The sequence below is a fragment of the Petaurus breviceps genome, unplaced genomic scaffold, assembly GCF_028583685.1.
Source record: "Petaurus breviceps papuanus isolate PSGF00001 unplaced genomic scaffold, PetGlider_PUasm1.0 90778, whole genome shotgun sequence".
Classification (NCBI taxonomy): Eukaryota; Metazoa; Chordata; class Mammalia; order Diprotodontia; family Petauridae; genus Petaurus; species Petaurus breviceps.
In genome coordinates this window covers 4,971,976-4,987,621 of record NW_027187343.1, presented here as the reverse complement: position 1 = coordinate 4,987,621, position 15,646 = coordinate 4,971,976, and the positions used below count along the sequence as shown (strand labels likewise).

General features: G+C 38.1%; 1 protein-coding gene across 1 annotated transcript in view; it reads left to right on the top strand.

Moving 5' to 3' along the window:
• CATSPERE (catsper channel auxiliary subunit epsilon) overlaps positions 1-15,646 on the top strand; it is a 199,715-nt gene that overhangs the window by 133,290 nt on the left and 50,779 nt on the right. The gene's annotated exons all lie outside the window — the stretch shown is intronic.

The following is a 15,646-nucleotide window of genomic DNA, read 5'->3' as shown; positions in this document are numbered from 1 at the left end:
TACTCATATGCTATTGAACTAAGCTGGAGAAAAGTCACAAAGTCATGCTAGGTCCACATTAAGTTTATGCTGCATAACTTCACCTGCACCTTCACTTCTGTAAGGCAATCGATTCACTATTCCCCACTCACCACAGCAGCTCTTGCAGACCTTTTCATCCATCCTCAAATCCTCCACAACTTTCTCTGCCTTCTTCCTACCCTCTGTGCTGTGATAAAAATTATTTGAGGATTCATTAAATAGGTATTGCTGCCAATCACCAAAACAACATGTAGAGATAGATTATGTTTACACTGCAAATAGGTATTTTATACTTTAGATTTTATTTATACTCAGTGTTGCAGGTTCATCTATATGAAAAAAAAAAAAGTCAGAAAGTCCAAAGTATCAGCTTTGGGAAACTTATCTAGAATATGAATATGTAAGCAGCATTGAAAAATGGAATTTTACAGAAAGTAGGAGAGGAAAAATATGGGTAAATGTGTTGGGAAACAAGTAACAAAGGGGAAAGACACCAACATCTGTCCCGTAATTAAGGCATGAGCTTTGGCTTCTTTCCTAGCCTCTACAGGTGTTGTGACCTTTGAACTTTCAGGAACAATGTCTGGAAGTTCAAAATACATACAAGAGCAATGTCTTCTTCTTATGCCAGTGGTAGAAAAAAACCTGAGCCAGAAATTATCTTGCCATTGTTCAAAAGCATATAGGGGGGAGAGGAATGAGAAGTCCAATTTGCCTGGATCATAGAGTACATGAAGAGATTTATCGTATAATAATCCTGGAAGTATAGGTTGGCAGGGGTTGTGAAGGACTTAGGTGCCAATTGGAAGAGTTTGTATTTGTTCCTAGAAATGATATGAAGCCAGTGCAAGGCCCGCCTTTTCAAGGTATGGGTACTTATAAATTATATTATAAAATAGAATAAACGTACATAAGAGAGGTTTGAGTAAGGTGATATGATAGTTGTTATCACGGAATCTCAGTTATAAGGGACCTCAGAAGTCATCTAACTAAATCCATGCTTGAACAATAATTTCCTCTACAACATTCCTGACAAGTGTAAGACTGTAGTTACGTTGCAAGCTTGCCTGTTTAACCATGATCTGGGGATAATGATTAGTATCATCAGTCCACCAATGACTGAAGTGATCAGGCAGGAGCCTGCCTTCTTTTCTGTTTAATCTTGTAATTAACAGCTGACATTTGGGGATGGAATAGTAGGAAGAAGCACAGCAAGCTCTCTCCACACACATACAGTCCTCCCAAATTCCTCCAAACAGATTGACAAAATGCACCAGACTGCAGCCTGATGGGGAAATTCAAAGAAAGTAAGAGTAATTTTTCCAGCCCAAGTAAGAACAGGGAGATAGAGAGATGTGTGGACACTGGGGGTGAGATGTGGTCAGTGTAGGATGTAGACCATTCCAGCACTAGGAGATGCTGCACACTAGGATAAGAAGAGGTTCCAGATCCAAAATAAAGGCACTTAAATTTGTGTAGAATGCAGGAACGGGTGCCAAATGACAGTTCTGTCATTCACCACCTGCAGGTAACAGATCTAGGAAAGACTGACAATGGAGCCTGTAGCTGTGGTGAAATTCCAGGGTGAGAGTCCAGAGCCCTGGACTGTGTACAAACTAGTCCTGAAGCAAACAGCAGATGTGTGACATCCCCCACAAGGAAACAAAGTTCTCAGTTCCATCTTCTAGCCTAGCCTAAAACTTACAGAGGAATAGGAATACAGGGCAGGAATGTCAAACAAAAGGGAAATAACTATGAACCAGCAGAACCTCTAGATGGAAAGTCATAATGATAATGACTAGGTCCAGTAGCAGTCTACTGAAATTCCAAATTGCTCGAGCCCACAGTCATGTTGTTCAGACACAAAACCATGCCAAGAACTTGCAAAGCTAAAATGGAATAGAAGAGAGGGCAAAAATAAAATTTTGCCGTGAATTAGACCACTCTGGAAGCACTGAAAGCTTTCAGATCACAACTCAATACCTCTAAGTAAGCAACAGGAGAACCAATCTAGGTGTTCCTTCCAGAAATATGCAGAACCTAGACCTAGCATAAACTCCAGAAGTAGGCTCAAACCAAAAAGAGACTACTTTAGGAGCACTGAAAAGCTTGCAGATCCCTAACCTAAGCTATTCCTGAGATGCTGGAATAGCATAACATTTAATGCCTCCAAGAAAATGGCAGCAGGACCAGCCCAGACCTTCTCTCCAAAAGTTCACAGAATCTGGGGCAGCCAGGTAGCACAGTGAGTAAGAGCACCAGCTCCAGAGTCAGGATGACCTGAGATCAAATCCAGGCTCAGATACTTAGTACCACACCCAGAAATAACTGGCCATGTAACCTTGAGCAAGTTACTTAACCCCAATTGCTTTAAAATAAAAAAAGTTCACAGAGCCTGGCCCTAAAAATGTGAATATCACAAAGCTAAGAACATATCCCTGAGGTTTTCCTGTAGAGATCTCTATGAAGATTGACATGGATACATCAATCTCTGGTTTTTATAATCAGTTAATCAATCATCTATATAACTCTATTTTTATTTTCTAATCAGCAAGGATATCATAAGTAACTTTGTCAAATGTCTTGCTGAAATCCTGGAATACTATGTCTAAGGCATTCCCCTAACCTATTCATATATAGGAACTCTATCAAAAAGGAAATGAGCTGGGGTGGCTAGGTGGTGCAGTGAATAGAGCACTGGCCCTGAAATCAGGAGGACCTGAGTTCAAATCTGGCCTCAGACACTTGACAGAATTACTAACCCTGTGACTTTGGGCAAGTCATTTAACTGCAATTGCCCTCCAAAAAGCAAAAAAAAAAAAAAAAAAAAGGAAATGAGCTTAAGCTGGTATAACTTACTTTTGAAGAGTCTACAAGTGATCGGTGTTTCTCTTAAAAACATGTTAAAATCATTAATTTAATAATGTGTTCTAGAATTTTCCCAGCAAAGTCACTCTATAAGTAACATTAAAATCAGTCTATAATTTGAAGAATCCATCCTCTTTTCCTCTTGGGGCATACACTTATCTCCATTTGTTTTGGGTTTTTTTTTTTTTTTTTGGTTTTTTTTAATTTTTTGGTTTTTTTTACAAGATTCAATTCCACAATTTTTTGAGTTTTAAATTTTTCCCCCCCCCTTCCCTTCCCCCCCCCCCATGGCGGCATACAGTCAAATATAGGATCTGCAAATACTTTCATATTAGACATTAGTCAGGTTATAAAGAAGGATTGTAACCGATGGAATGAACAGTGGGAAAGAGGAAACAAAACCAAACAAGAAAAAGGAGAGCTGTTAGTTTGCTTCAATCTTCATTCAAACTCTGTTCTTTCTAGTTCTTTCTCTGAATGTAGTTATCTCTCTCCATCATGAGTCTTTTGGAGTTGACTTATAATCCTGCATTGCTGAGAAGAGTCCAGTCAATCAAAGTTGATCGTCACACATAAGTTGTATATCTAATTGTGTACAAATTTCTCTTGGTTCTGCTCTTCTCACTCAGCATCAGTTCATATAAGCCTCTCCAGGTAAATATGAAGTCCATCTGTTCCTCGTTTCTTATAGCATAATAGTATTCCATTACATTCATATACCAAAACTTGTTCAGCCATTCCCCAATTGATGGGCATCCCCTTAATTTCCAATTCTTTGCCACCACAAAAAGAGCTACTATAAATATTTTTGTACATATGGGTCTTCCTCTCACTTCTATGATCTCTTTGGTATACAACCCTAGAAGCTGGGTCAAAGGGTATGAAATTATTTATAACCCTTTGGGCATAGTTCCAGACTGCCCTCCAGAATGTTTGGATCAGTTCACAACTCCACCAGCAATGCATTAGTGTTCCAATTTCTCCACATCCTTTCCACCATTTGTCATTTTCCTATTTTGTCATCTTAGCCAATCTGACTGGTGAAATGTGGTACCTCAGAGTTGTTTTGATTTGCATTTCTCTGACCAACAGTGATTTAGAGCATTTTTTTCATATGCTTATAAATATCTTTAATTTTTTCCTCTGAAAACTGCCTATTTGTATCTTTTGACCATTTATCAATTGAGGAATGACTTGTATTTTTATAGATTTGACTCAATTCTCTGTAAATTTTAGAAATGAGTCCTTTATCAGAGACATAGGTTGTAAAAATTCTTTCCCATTTTTCCACTTCCCTCTTAAGCTTGGTTACATTGGCTTTGTTTGTACAGAAGCTTTTCTATTTAATGTAATCAAAATTATCCATTTTCCATTTTATAATGCTCTATAATTCTTGTTTGGTCATAAAGTCTTCCTGTTTCCATAAATCTGACAGGTAATTTATTCCTTGCTTTCCCAGATTGCTTACAGTATCAGCCTTTATACCTAGATCATGCTCCCATTTAGACTTGATTTTGGTATATGGTGTTAGATAATGGTCTATGCCCAGTTTCTGCCATTCTATATTCTAGTTTTCCGAGCAGTTTTTGTCAAATAGTGAGTTCTTATCCCAAAAACTAGGGTCTTTGGGTTTATCAAACAGTAGATTACTATAGTCATTGACTGCTGAGTCTCGTGTACCCAATCTATTCCATTTATCCACTACTCTATTTCTCAGCCAGTACCAAGTAGTTTTGATGACTGCTGCTTTATAATACAGATTAAAATCTTGTATAGCTAGTCCACCTTCCCTAGCATTTTTTTTCATTAATTCCCTATGTATTCTGGACCTTTTATTCTTCCAAATGAATTTTGTTACTATTTTTTCTAGCTCTATGAAGTAATTTTTTGGTAAATTGATTGGTATGGCACTAAATATGTAATTTGATTTAGGTAAAATTGTCAATTTAATTATATTAGCTCAACCCAGCCATGAGCAATTGATTTTTTTCCCATTAGTTAAATCTGACTTTATTTTTGTGAAAAGTATTTTGTAGTTGTGTTCATATAAGTCCTGGGTTTGTTTTGGCAGGTAGATTGCCAAATATTTTATAATATCTACAGTAACTTTAAATGGGATTTCTCTTTCTATCTCTTGCTGTTGAATTTCGTTAGAAATATACAGGAATGCTGAGGATTTATGTGGGTTTATTTTATATCCTGCAACTTTGCCAAATTTATTTATTGTCTTAAGTAGTTTTTTACTTGATTCTCTAAGTATATCATCATATCAACTGCAAAGAGTGACAGCTTGGCCTCTTCTTTGCCTAATTTGATTCCTTTGGTTTCTTTTTCTTCTCTAATTGCTACTGCTAACATTTCTAGTACCAGATTGAATAAGAGGGGTGATAGTAGACACCCCTGATCTTATTGGAAATGCTTCTAGCTTCTCCCCATTATATATAATACTTGCTTATCCCCATTATATATTTTTCTTGCTGATGGCTTTAGATAGATGCTACCTATTATTTTAAGGAAGACTCCATTTTTCCTATACTTTCTTGTGTTTTTAATAGGAATGGATGTTGTACTTTGTCAAAAAGCCTTTTCTGCATCTATTGAGATAATCATGTGGTTTCTGCTATTTTTATTGTTGATATGATCAATTATACTGAGGCTTTTCCCTAATATTAAACCATCCTTGCATTCCTGGAATAAGTCCTACCTGATCAAAGTGTATAATTCTTGTGATAAGTTGCTGTAGTCTTTTTGCTAATATTTTATTTAAAATTTTTGCATCTATATTCATGAGGGAAATTGGTCTATAATTTTCTTTCTCCATTTTATCTCTTCCTGATTTAGGTATCAGTACCATATTTGTGTCATAAAAAATATTTGGTAGGACACCTTCTTCACTAATTTTCCCAAATAGTTTGTAGAGTATTAGAATCAATTGTTCTTTAAATGTTTGATAGAATTTGCTAGTAAATCCATCTGGCCCTGGAGATTTTTTCCTAGGGAGTTCACTGAGTTGTTCAATTTCTTTTTCTGAGATGGGGTTATTTAAGTAATTTACTTCCTCTTTGGTTAATCTGGGCAACTTATATTTTTGTAAACATTCATCCATTTTACTAAGATTGTCAAATTTACGTGCATACAATTTGGCAAAATAATTCCCAATTATTGTTTTAATTTCCTCTTCATTGGAGGTAGATTTACCCTTTTCATTTTTGATATTCATAATTTAGTTTTCTTTTTTTTTTATCATATTGACTAAGGGTCTATCAATTTTATTGTTTTTTTTTTTTATAAAACCAGCTCTTAGTTTTATTTATTAATTCAATAGTTTTCTTAATTTCAATGTTAATTGAATTAATATTAATCTCTCCTTTGGTTTTTAGTGTTTCTAATTTAGTATTTAATTGGGGATTTTCAGTTTGTTCTTTTTCTACCTTTTTCAATCGCATGGCCAATTCACTGACCTCCATTTTCTCTAATTTATTCATGTATGCATTCAGGGATATAAAACTTCCCCTAAGAACTGCCTTTCCTGCATCCCACAGGTTTTGGTATGTTGTCTCATTATTGTCATTCTCTTGAATGAAGTTACTGATCCCATAATTTCTTGTCTGACCCACTCATTCTTTTTTTTTTGCTTTTTTTGAAGGGGAATTGGGGTTAAGTACCTTGCCCAAGGTTACACGGCTAGTTTTTTTGTGTGGGTGTTAAGTGTCTGAGACCAGAACCGAACTTGGATCCTCCTGACTCCAGGGCCAGTGCTTTACTCACTGCGCCACCTAGCCACCCGAACCCACTCATTCTTTAGGATTAAATTATTTAGTTTCCATTAGTTTTTGGTCTATCTTTCCATGGCCCTTTATTGGATATGATTTTTATTGCATCATGATCTGAGAATGATGCATTTAATATTTCTGCCTTTCTGCACTGAATTGTGAGGTTTTTATGCCCTAGGACATGGTCGATTTTTGTTTATGTGCCATGTGCCACTGAGAAGAAAGTATATTCCTTTTTCTCCCCATTCAGTTTTCTCCTGAGATCTATCATTCTCAATGGTGCCTTTTAGCAGGATATAATTTCCTTCCATATCTCTTTTAATTAGATATAGTTTTGCTTTTGCTTTATCTGAGATAAGGATTGCTACCCCTGCTTTTTTTACTTTAGCTGAAGCATAATATATTCTACTCCAGCTTTTTACCTTTACCCTATGCATATCCCCTTGTTTCAAATGTGTTTCTTGTGGACAGAATATTGTAGGATTATGGTTTTTAATCCATTCTGCTATCCACCTCCATTTTATGGGTGAGTTCATCCCATTCACATTCACAGTAATGATTACTATCTGTCTCTTTCCCTACATCCTATTCCCTCCCCTGTTTATATTTTTGTTTCTTCCTTCTCCCTTCCCCTTCTTAAGGGTTTTTCTTTTTACCACCCCCTCCCTCAGTGTTCCTTCCCTGTGACCCCCCCTTCTTTAACTACCCTTTCCCCTTACTATTATTTCCCTCCCTTCTACACCCCCCCCCCTTGTTATACCCCTCTTATCCCTCCTACTACCATATACGGCACAATGGATTTTTATACTTATCAGAGTATGTTATTCCCTCTTTGACCCCAAACCAATGAGAGTAAATTTCATGCAGTGCTCCTCTCCCTCCCTCCTTTCCCTCTATTTAATGAGTTTTTGTGTCTTTTCATATTAGAATCTTAAACTTAACTGATTATGTTGATCCCTTTTTGAACCAGAACCAATAAGAATAATGTTCAAATGATGTTCATCTTCCTCTCTCCTTCCCCTCTACTAGAGTATGTTTTTATGCCTCTTCATATGGCACAATTTACCTTTTTTTGCCTCATCCTTTCCTTTTATCCCATTACAGTCCTTTTGAACCCCTTAATAAGGTTTTTTTATCATCAGATTAGTTCATTTATACCCATACCCTCTATCTATGTATATCCCTTTTAAAGGTCATGATAATCATATAAATTTCAACATTGACAGGTATCAGCTTCTCATATAGGGATGTAAACAGTTTGCTCTTATTGCATCCCAAGTTATGTGCATGTGTGCGTGAGTGCGCATGTGTGCATGTGTGTATGTGTGAGTGTGTGTTTTCCTTGTTTACCTTTTTATTGTCTTTCTTGAGTCTTGTAATTGGAGATCAAATTTTCCATTGAGCTCTGGCTTTTTCATCAGGAAAGTCTGGAAGTCCCCCTTCATTAAATGACCATCTCCTTGCCTAAAAGATTATACTCAGTTTTGCCAGGTAGTTGATCCTTGATTGCAGTCCTAGCTCTTTTGCCTTACAAAATATCAAATTCCAATCCCTCCTATCTTTTAATGTAGAAGCTGCTAGGTCCTGTGTAATCCTGACTGTAATTCCATGATATTTGAATTGTTTCTTTTTGGCTGCTTGCAGTATTTTCTCCTTAACCTTATAACTCTGGAATTTGGCTACTATATATCTTGGAGTTTTCAATTTGGGATCTCTTTCAGGAGGAGCCTGGTGAATTCTTTCAATAAGTATTTTGCCTTCTGATTCTAGGACTTCAGGACAGTTTTCTTTGACAATCTCTTGGAGGATGTTATCCAGGCTGCTTTTTTCATCATAGCTTTCCTGTAGACCAATAATTCTTAGGTTATCCCTCCTAGATCTGTTCTCCAGGTCAGTTGTTTTTCCAGTGAGATATTTTACACTTTCTTCTAATTTTTCAATCTTCATGTTTTGCTTGGTCCACTCTTGGTGCATCATAGAGTCCTGAGCTTCGATTTGACTGATTCTAATTTTTAGTGAATTATTTTCTTCAGTTACTTTTTGACAATCCTTTTTTAGGGAGGTATTTTCTCCAGTTCATTCACAAATTTTACTTTTTAAGGATTTGTTTTCTTCGTTGAGACTTTTTTCCAGTTTGGTCACTGTAGATTTAAATTTATCTTCTGCCTCTCTAATTTGGCTTTTAAAATCTTTCTTAAGATCCTCCAAGATCCTTTTTGGACTTGAAACCAGTTCATATTTCCTTCTGTGGTCTCAGGTGTGAGTCCATGTTGTCCTCTATATCCGGTTATTCTTACTTGAATATATAACTATAATAATATGTAATTATATAATATATAATTATATATTATAATAATATATATAATTTGCTATAATAAGCTCAGATCGATTTTCTTGCCTTTCCCTTCTCCTTCTCAGCTTCCTTCTTTTCCATTGTGATTTCCTATTTCCTAATTTTTCAGGCTGGGAGCTAAGGACCTGGTTGGTGACTTTGTGTGCTATAGCCTCTGGGTGTCTAGACTGAGGCTAAAGCCAAGATTCTCAGTGTTCCCCTGAGTTACCCTGAGGCTCACAGAGTAACCTGTGGGGAACCTATCTGGCTGCTTCAGATTTCTGCCTCTATGCCTCTGGGCTACAGCTCAAGCATGCTCAGCAGCTGGCGGCTGGCAGCGCTGGTGTCTGCAGAGTCCCCTGGTGATGCTAAGGTCCACCTGGCCTTGTGTTGTTAGAGGTTGCTGGCTCCACCACCCTGGGCTTTGGGAGCTCTTGCTGGTCAGGTGAAGTGGGGCTTGTTGGGACCCCTCCCACCCTTCACTTCAGACTCCTTACCACCTCAGTTACATCCTTTCTCCATGACTCCTAAGCCTGAGGCTATTTCAGCTATTTCAGGATTTTACTCTGGGTGGGACATTTATCTCTGGGTTTTCTAGGTCAGGGAGGGGGAAGCTAGAGGGAGCAGCTAAAGTTTACTTTGCCATCTTGGCTTCTGAGAAAACAGATAGGTGATTTTTAAACTTCCAGGCTGTGGGCTGATATCCCCAGGAGAAGCTGCTGTCTCTGCTTCAGGCCCTGCGCATTCTCTTACCCAGCTCCAAGGGATCCTCCCGCTCCATGGTGAGATACTGGTGAGACAATTGCGAATCACCCTTGGGGTGGATGAGTCTGCTGGCTGGGGCTCCTTCTCACTCTGCTGTAGTCTGCTCTCTAGTCCATGCTGGTGCAGCCCCCGCACTCCCCCTGCCCAGACCCACATAGGTACTTTCCTGGGCTGGCTGCATATGTAAAACATGCTTATTGCCAAAGGACATGAAGGCTTAATAAGCATACTATTTCCTGGCAGTTTCATTGTGATGAAAAGCCATTTCATAATGGCTGCTGAGCTGGAACTTAGTGTACATATGAAAGGTTCAAACAGATTAATGTTCTCGGTTTTTGAGTAAGAAGGCAGAAGAAATGCTGTGGGTGCAAAAGCAACATTGCAGCAAAGGTTAGCTGAGACTGTGTTATCTCCACACCTGGCCACCATCTAGCCATGAACTCATGGCACCTCTCTTTTTGTTGTTGTTGTTGTCTGTCTTTATTCTTTCATAATCTAAGGTGAATGACAGTAATTGAACAGACCAGGTTATGACCCTGTGAACTTTGAAAGGTCAAAAGAGTGATCAAAGGTCCCTTCAGCATTTGAAGCTGTTAGCAGCAGCAGCCATGTCTGGTGAGCTGCCCAACTTATCTGATACAGACCAACACTGAATTGACCTGATAGCTGAGAGACTGTTTTGTTTTGGGTTTTTTTGCTTTTTGGAGAGGAGGGGAGGGGAGGGCAATTGGGGTTAAGTGACTTGCCCAAGGTCACAGGGTTAGGTGTTGTGTGTGTGTGTGTGTGTGTATGTGTGTGTGTGTGTGTGTGTGTGTGAAGTGTGAAGTGTCTGAGGCTGGGATCCAAACCCAGGTCCTCCTAACTCCAGGGCCTGTGCACTATTCACTGCGCCACCTAGCAGCTGCCTCCCCTCCCTTCCCCTGAGAGACTATGTTCTTCAAGAAAATTAGCAACTTATCCATAGACTACCCCACACCCAGAAGTAAACTTGGTGAGAAGAGTGCTTCACTTCAGTGGTTGGCCACAGGAAGCCAAAGGATATCCATAGAGAATGCACAGACCCAAAGCCTGGGAGGATGGCAGTGTTGTGTAAGTCCATGCACAAGGGCTGCCCAAGCATGTTCCAGAGCATTGCAGTGTGAAGACTATTAGGGTGGAGAGAATTAGAGTGAAGAATTTTCTACAATTTATCGAACAAGGAAACAAAAACTAAGAGGAAGAATGATTGGTACCATCTGGCTTGTTTAATACTGAAAAATATAGCTGACTCCATGGAAAAAGCATAAAAATGGATATGGTCTATCTTTTTTGTTTGTTTCACTATCTCCCTCTCTGTCTCCAATCCCCCTGCCACCCAATTTTTTAAAAAATCCTTTCTTGTCACAGATAAGCATAATCAAGTTAAATAAAAATGCACCCTGGGCATGTCCAAAAATGTGTATCTCATTTTGCACTTCTAGTCAATTACCTCATAGGGGGTGTATATATAACATTGGTTCTCCAAAGCTGTGGTTGGTTATGTCACTAATCAGAGTTATTAGATCTTCTGAATTTGTTTCATTGTGGTTGTCCTTGTTTTGCTCATTTCATTCTGCATAAGTTCATATATGTCTTCTTGGGTTCTTCTGAATCCATGCCTTTCTTTTGTCATTTCTCATGGAAGCACAATAATAATAATTAATAATAATTCATTACATTCATGTAACTTAATTTGTTCAGCTATTCCCCAAATAATGGGCACTCCCTCCCTTAGGTTACAGCTCTTTTTCCTAAAACAAAAAGTACTGCTATGAATATTTTTGTACATATGAGTCCTTTATCTCTTTCTTTGATCTACTTGAGGTATATGTCTAGTTGTGGTACTGAAGAATCAGAGGGTTCACAAATTAGTGAATACGGGGGTATAGCTCCCAAAAGCTTTCAAGAATCCTTGACCAATTTACAGCTCCACCCACAGCAAAGTAGTATGCCTGTACTCTAACGTACCAACAATTCTCATCTTCCCTTTTTTGTCATCTTTGCTGGCTGTTCTGATTGGTGTCTGGTAGAATCTCAGAGTTGTTTTATGGAGCATTTATGTAAAGCCACACACCAGCAGCTTTCCAGAGGACTGCTGCTATGAACAACTTTCAAGATTCTGATTACATAGTATAGTGAACACTCTACTTATTCAGTAACTAATCTGAGCAAAACATTTACAGAAAATCAAAATAGAGTGTTCACAATGATTTATCACTAAAATGGCCACATAGTTTTCACCAAAGTGGTCACAATAGTTTTCAACAAAGTACAATCATTTAGTCAATCACAAAATCCTTAATTCAGTCACAAAATACAAAAGTCAAAGTTCTCCACTCCTAGGTCACAGTAAATCATAATCTTCTTAGTCAGTACACAGTATCCAAGTAAAGTCTTCTTTCAGCTTGACTCGAGGCTGGCTCTCAGCTTCCATGGTTCCTCTTCCATGGTCTCAGTTCCAACTGTCACCTGGGTTCAAAGGCAGGCAGCTCCCAGATCCTTGTCTAGCTCTTTGTCCAGTTCCCATTCCATATTGAAGTTCACAGTGTCCAGTCCACCTCAAGTCCATCACAGTTCCTGTTTCTGGGATGACAAAGCTTAACAAAGCCACAATAATATTCACACATATTGGCAGCACCATCATCAATTCACTATCTGCCTGTGAAATCAACTCAGACCCACCAACAAAGTCTGAGAACTCAGCACAAATCATCAACATAGAAATCAACACAGACCCACAAACAAGGTCCAAGAGGTCAGCACAAATCATCAGTAAAGTCCCAGGACCTCCAGAACCCTCCTCCAGGACTTCTGTAAACAGACAATCAGAAAATCCTCTTTCAGGGCTTCCAGTAAAGTCCCAGGGCTTCTGTACAAAGTATCATAAACATCAACACAGACAGAGCAGACAGAGTGCCAGGATACCACAAGTTTTCTCCTTGACTCTGCCACAAGAGTCTTTGTCTCATTTCCTGCTGTCTCTAGCCCTGGGCCTCTCCTTATATAGTCATTAGCTCCTCCCCAGGAGTTCACAAGTTCTAGGGTTCACAAGTTGTGGAGTTCACACGTTCTGTTTTTTAACAATAGATGAAACAAGGTGTGAACTGCTTCTGTGCTTGCCATTACAATTTATTTCATATGGCTGTTGACAGTTTAGATTGCTTCCCAAGAGAATGATATGCTCATATTCTTTGACCAGTTATCTCTTGGGGAATGTATCTTTTTCTTTTAAATTTGAGTCAAACCTCTATATACCTTGGATACCAGACCCCTATCAGAGAAATTAACAGTAAAAATTAACACTATTAACTAACTGCCTGCCTTCTAATTTTAACAGCATTTATTTTGTTTGCACAAAAGTGTTATCCACTTTATCTCTTCATCTGCGACTCTGAAGGGTATCTCCTTCCCTATTCCTCCTATGTGTTTGTGATGTACTTTTTATAATTACCTATTTGGAGCTCATTGTGGTATATAGTATAAAATTTAACCCTATTGCTGACAGAATGCCTTCCAGTTTTTCCAGAACTTTTTGCTAAATAGTGAGTTCTGCTTCTATTAGATGACGCCTTTAGTTTTATCTACTACACAATTGTTTGTTTGGTTCTATGGGTAGCTAATCTGTCCCATTCATCAACTTTTCTATTTTTTTAACCAATATCAATTAATTTTGCTGATTATGGGTTTTTAAAAATAAAGATTAATGTGACAACTTCTTTATTATTTCTCTTGAGATTCTTGATATTATTATTTCTCTTGAAGAATGGAAAAAATAGGAGTGGTGAGGGGCTAGGTCATAAAGGGCTTTGAATGCCAAACAGAGGATTTTGTATTTGATCCTGGAGGTGATAGGGAACCACTGGAGTTTATTCCATCAGGGCAATGACATGGTTAGCTGAACAGAGAATGAATTGAAGTAGAGAGAGACTTAAGGCAAGCAGACCCACCAGTAGGGTACACCAGTAGTCCAAAAATGAGGTGATAAAGGACCTCCATCAGGGTGGTGGCAAGTATCAGAGAGAGAAGGAGACATATTCAAGAGATGTTGCACATGTGAAATTGACAGGCCTTGGCAATAACAGGGGTGAGAGAGATAATGAAGACTAGAAGGTGGAAACTAGGTTTTGAACCTGGGGACTGGGAGAATAGTGGTGGCCTGGACAGTAATAGAGGTTTGCAGGAGGGAAAGATAATGATTTAAGTTTTGGATATATTGCGTTTAAGATGTATACTGGACATCCCATTCAAGATGTCTAACAGGCAGCTGGAGAAATGAATTCCAAAGCAAAGAATTCAGGGCAGGATAAGTAGATTTGGGAATGATCAACATAGAGATGGCAATTAAGTCAACAGATGCTGATGAGATCACTAAGAGGTAGAAGGGGTCCAGGACAGAGCCCTTTTGGATAGCTACGGTTAGAGCACATAACCTTGATGAGGATCCAAGAAAGAAGACTGAGAAGGAATGGTATGATAGGTAGAAGGAGAACCAGGATACAGTGGTGTCCCAAAAATCTATAGAGAAGAAACTTTCAAGGAGATCAACAGTGTCAAAAACAGCAGAAAGATTAAGAAGAATGAGGATGAGAAAAGTCAATTAGATTTGTCAATTAAAAGATCACTGGACAAAAAGGATGGTTTCATAAAAACCCGGGAAGACTTATATCAACTGATGCAAAGTGAACTGAGAAGAATCAGAATAACATCATACACAGTAAAAACAATACTGTAACAATGATCAACTGTGAAAGATTTAGCTACCCTGATCAATACAATGATTCAGGACAATTCCAAAGGATCCCTGATGAAAAATTATATATGATATAAATGATATAATGATATATAATAAAAATGATATAAAAATTACATCAGTTCTTGAAAGAGAACTGATGAACTCAGTGTGAATTGGAGCAAATTTTTTTACTTTATTTTTCTTGCTTTTTTATAACATGGATAATATGGAAATATATCTTACATGACTTCATATATACAATTGATATATTGTTTATGTTATCAATGGGTAGAGGAGGGGCTAGAGAAAAGGAAAGGATTTGGAACTCAAAATTTTTTTTAATTAATATTAAAAATAAAGGAGAGAGAGGAAGATCACTGGAAACTTTGGAGAGAAAAGTTTAGGTGGAACAATGTGATCAGAAACCAGATTGTAAGGAGTTAAGAAGAGAGTGAGAAGAGAGAAAGTAGAGGCAAATATTGAAGACTGTTAACATTCTCAAGGAGTTTAGCTATAAAGGGCAGAAAAGATATAGGCTGACAGTGGAGATAGAAGAATTAAATGAGAGGGTTTTTTCTTCTTTTTTTTTAAATGCTATATTAACTTCTGATTTACATCATTCGTTTCCACCAGATTTTGAGTTACAAATTTTCTCCCCATTTTCCCCTACCTGCTGCCCCCAAAATAGCAGTCCCACAGTATATCCCCTCCTCCAATCTGCTGTCTTCCATATTTTCTCCCATATCCCTTTCGACTTTTCCAGTGGATCACTATGCCTCAGTGCCTGTATATCTAATTTCCCAATTACATGTAAGATAGTATTAATAATATATATACACACATATATATACATATATATTTAAATATTTAATTTTAAAACTTTCAGTTCCAGATTCATTCCCTTCCTTCCTTGTCACCCACCCTTACTGGGAAGATAAGAATTTCAGTATAGGTTGTACATGTGTGGCTGATGCAAAACAATAACAAAGTAGATATATTGTAAAAGACTGACTATATTTCCCTCCCTCCTATCCCACCTCCCACTTGTTCTATTCTCTACTTTGATCCCGTCCCTTTTCAAAAGTGGGTGCTTCCAACTTCCCTCCCCCCCCAGCCTGCCCTCCCTTCCACCATCCC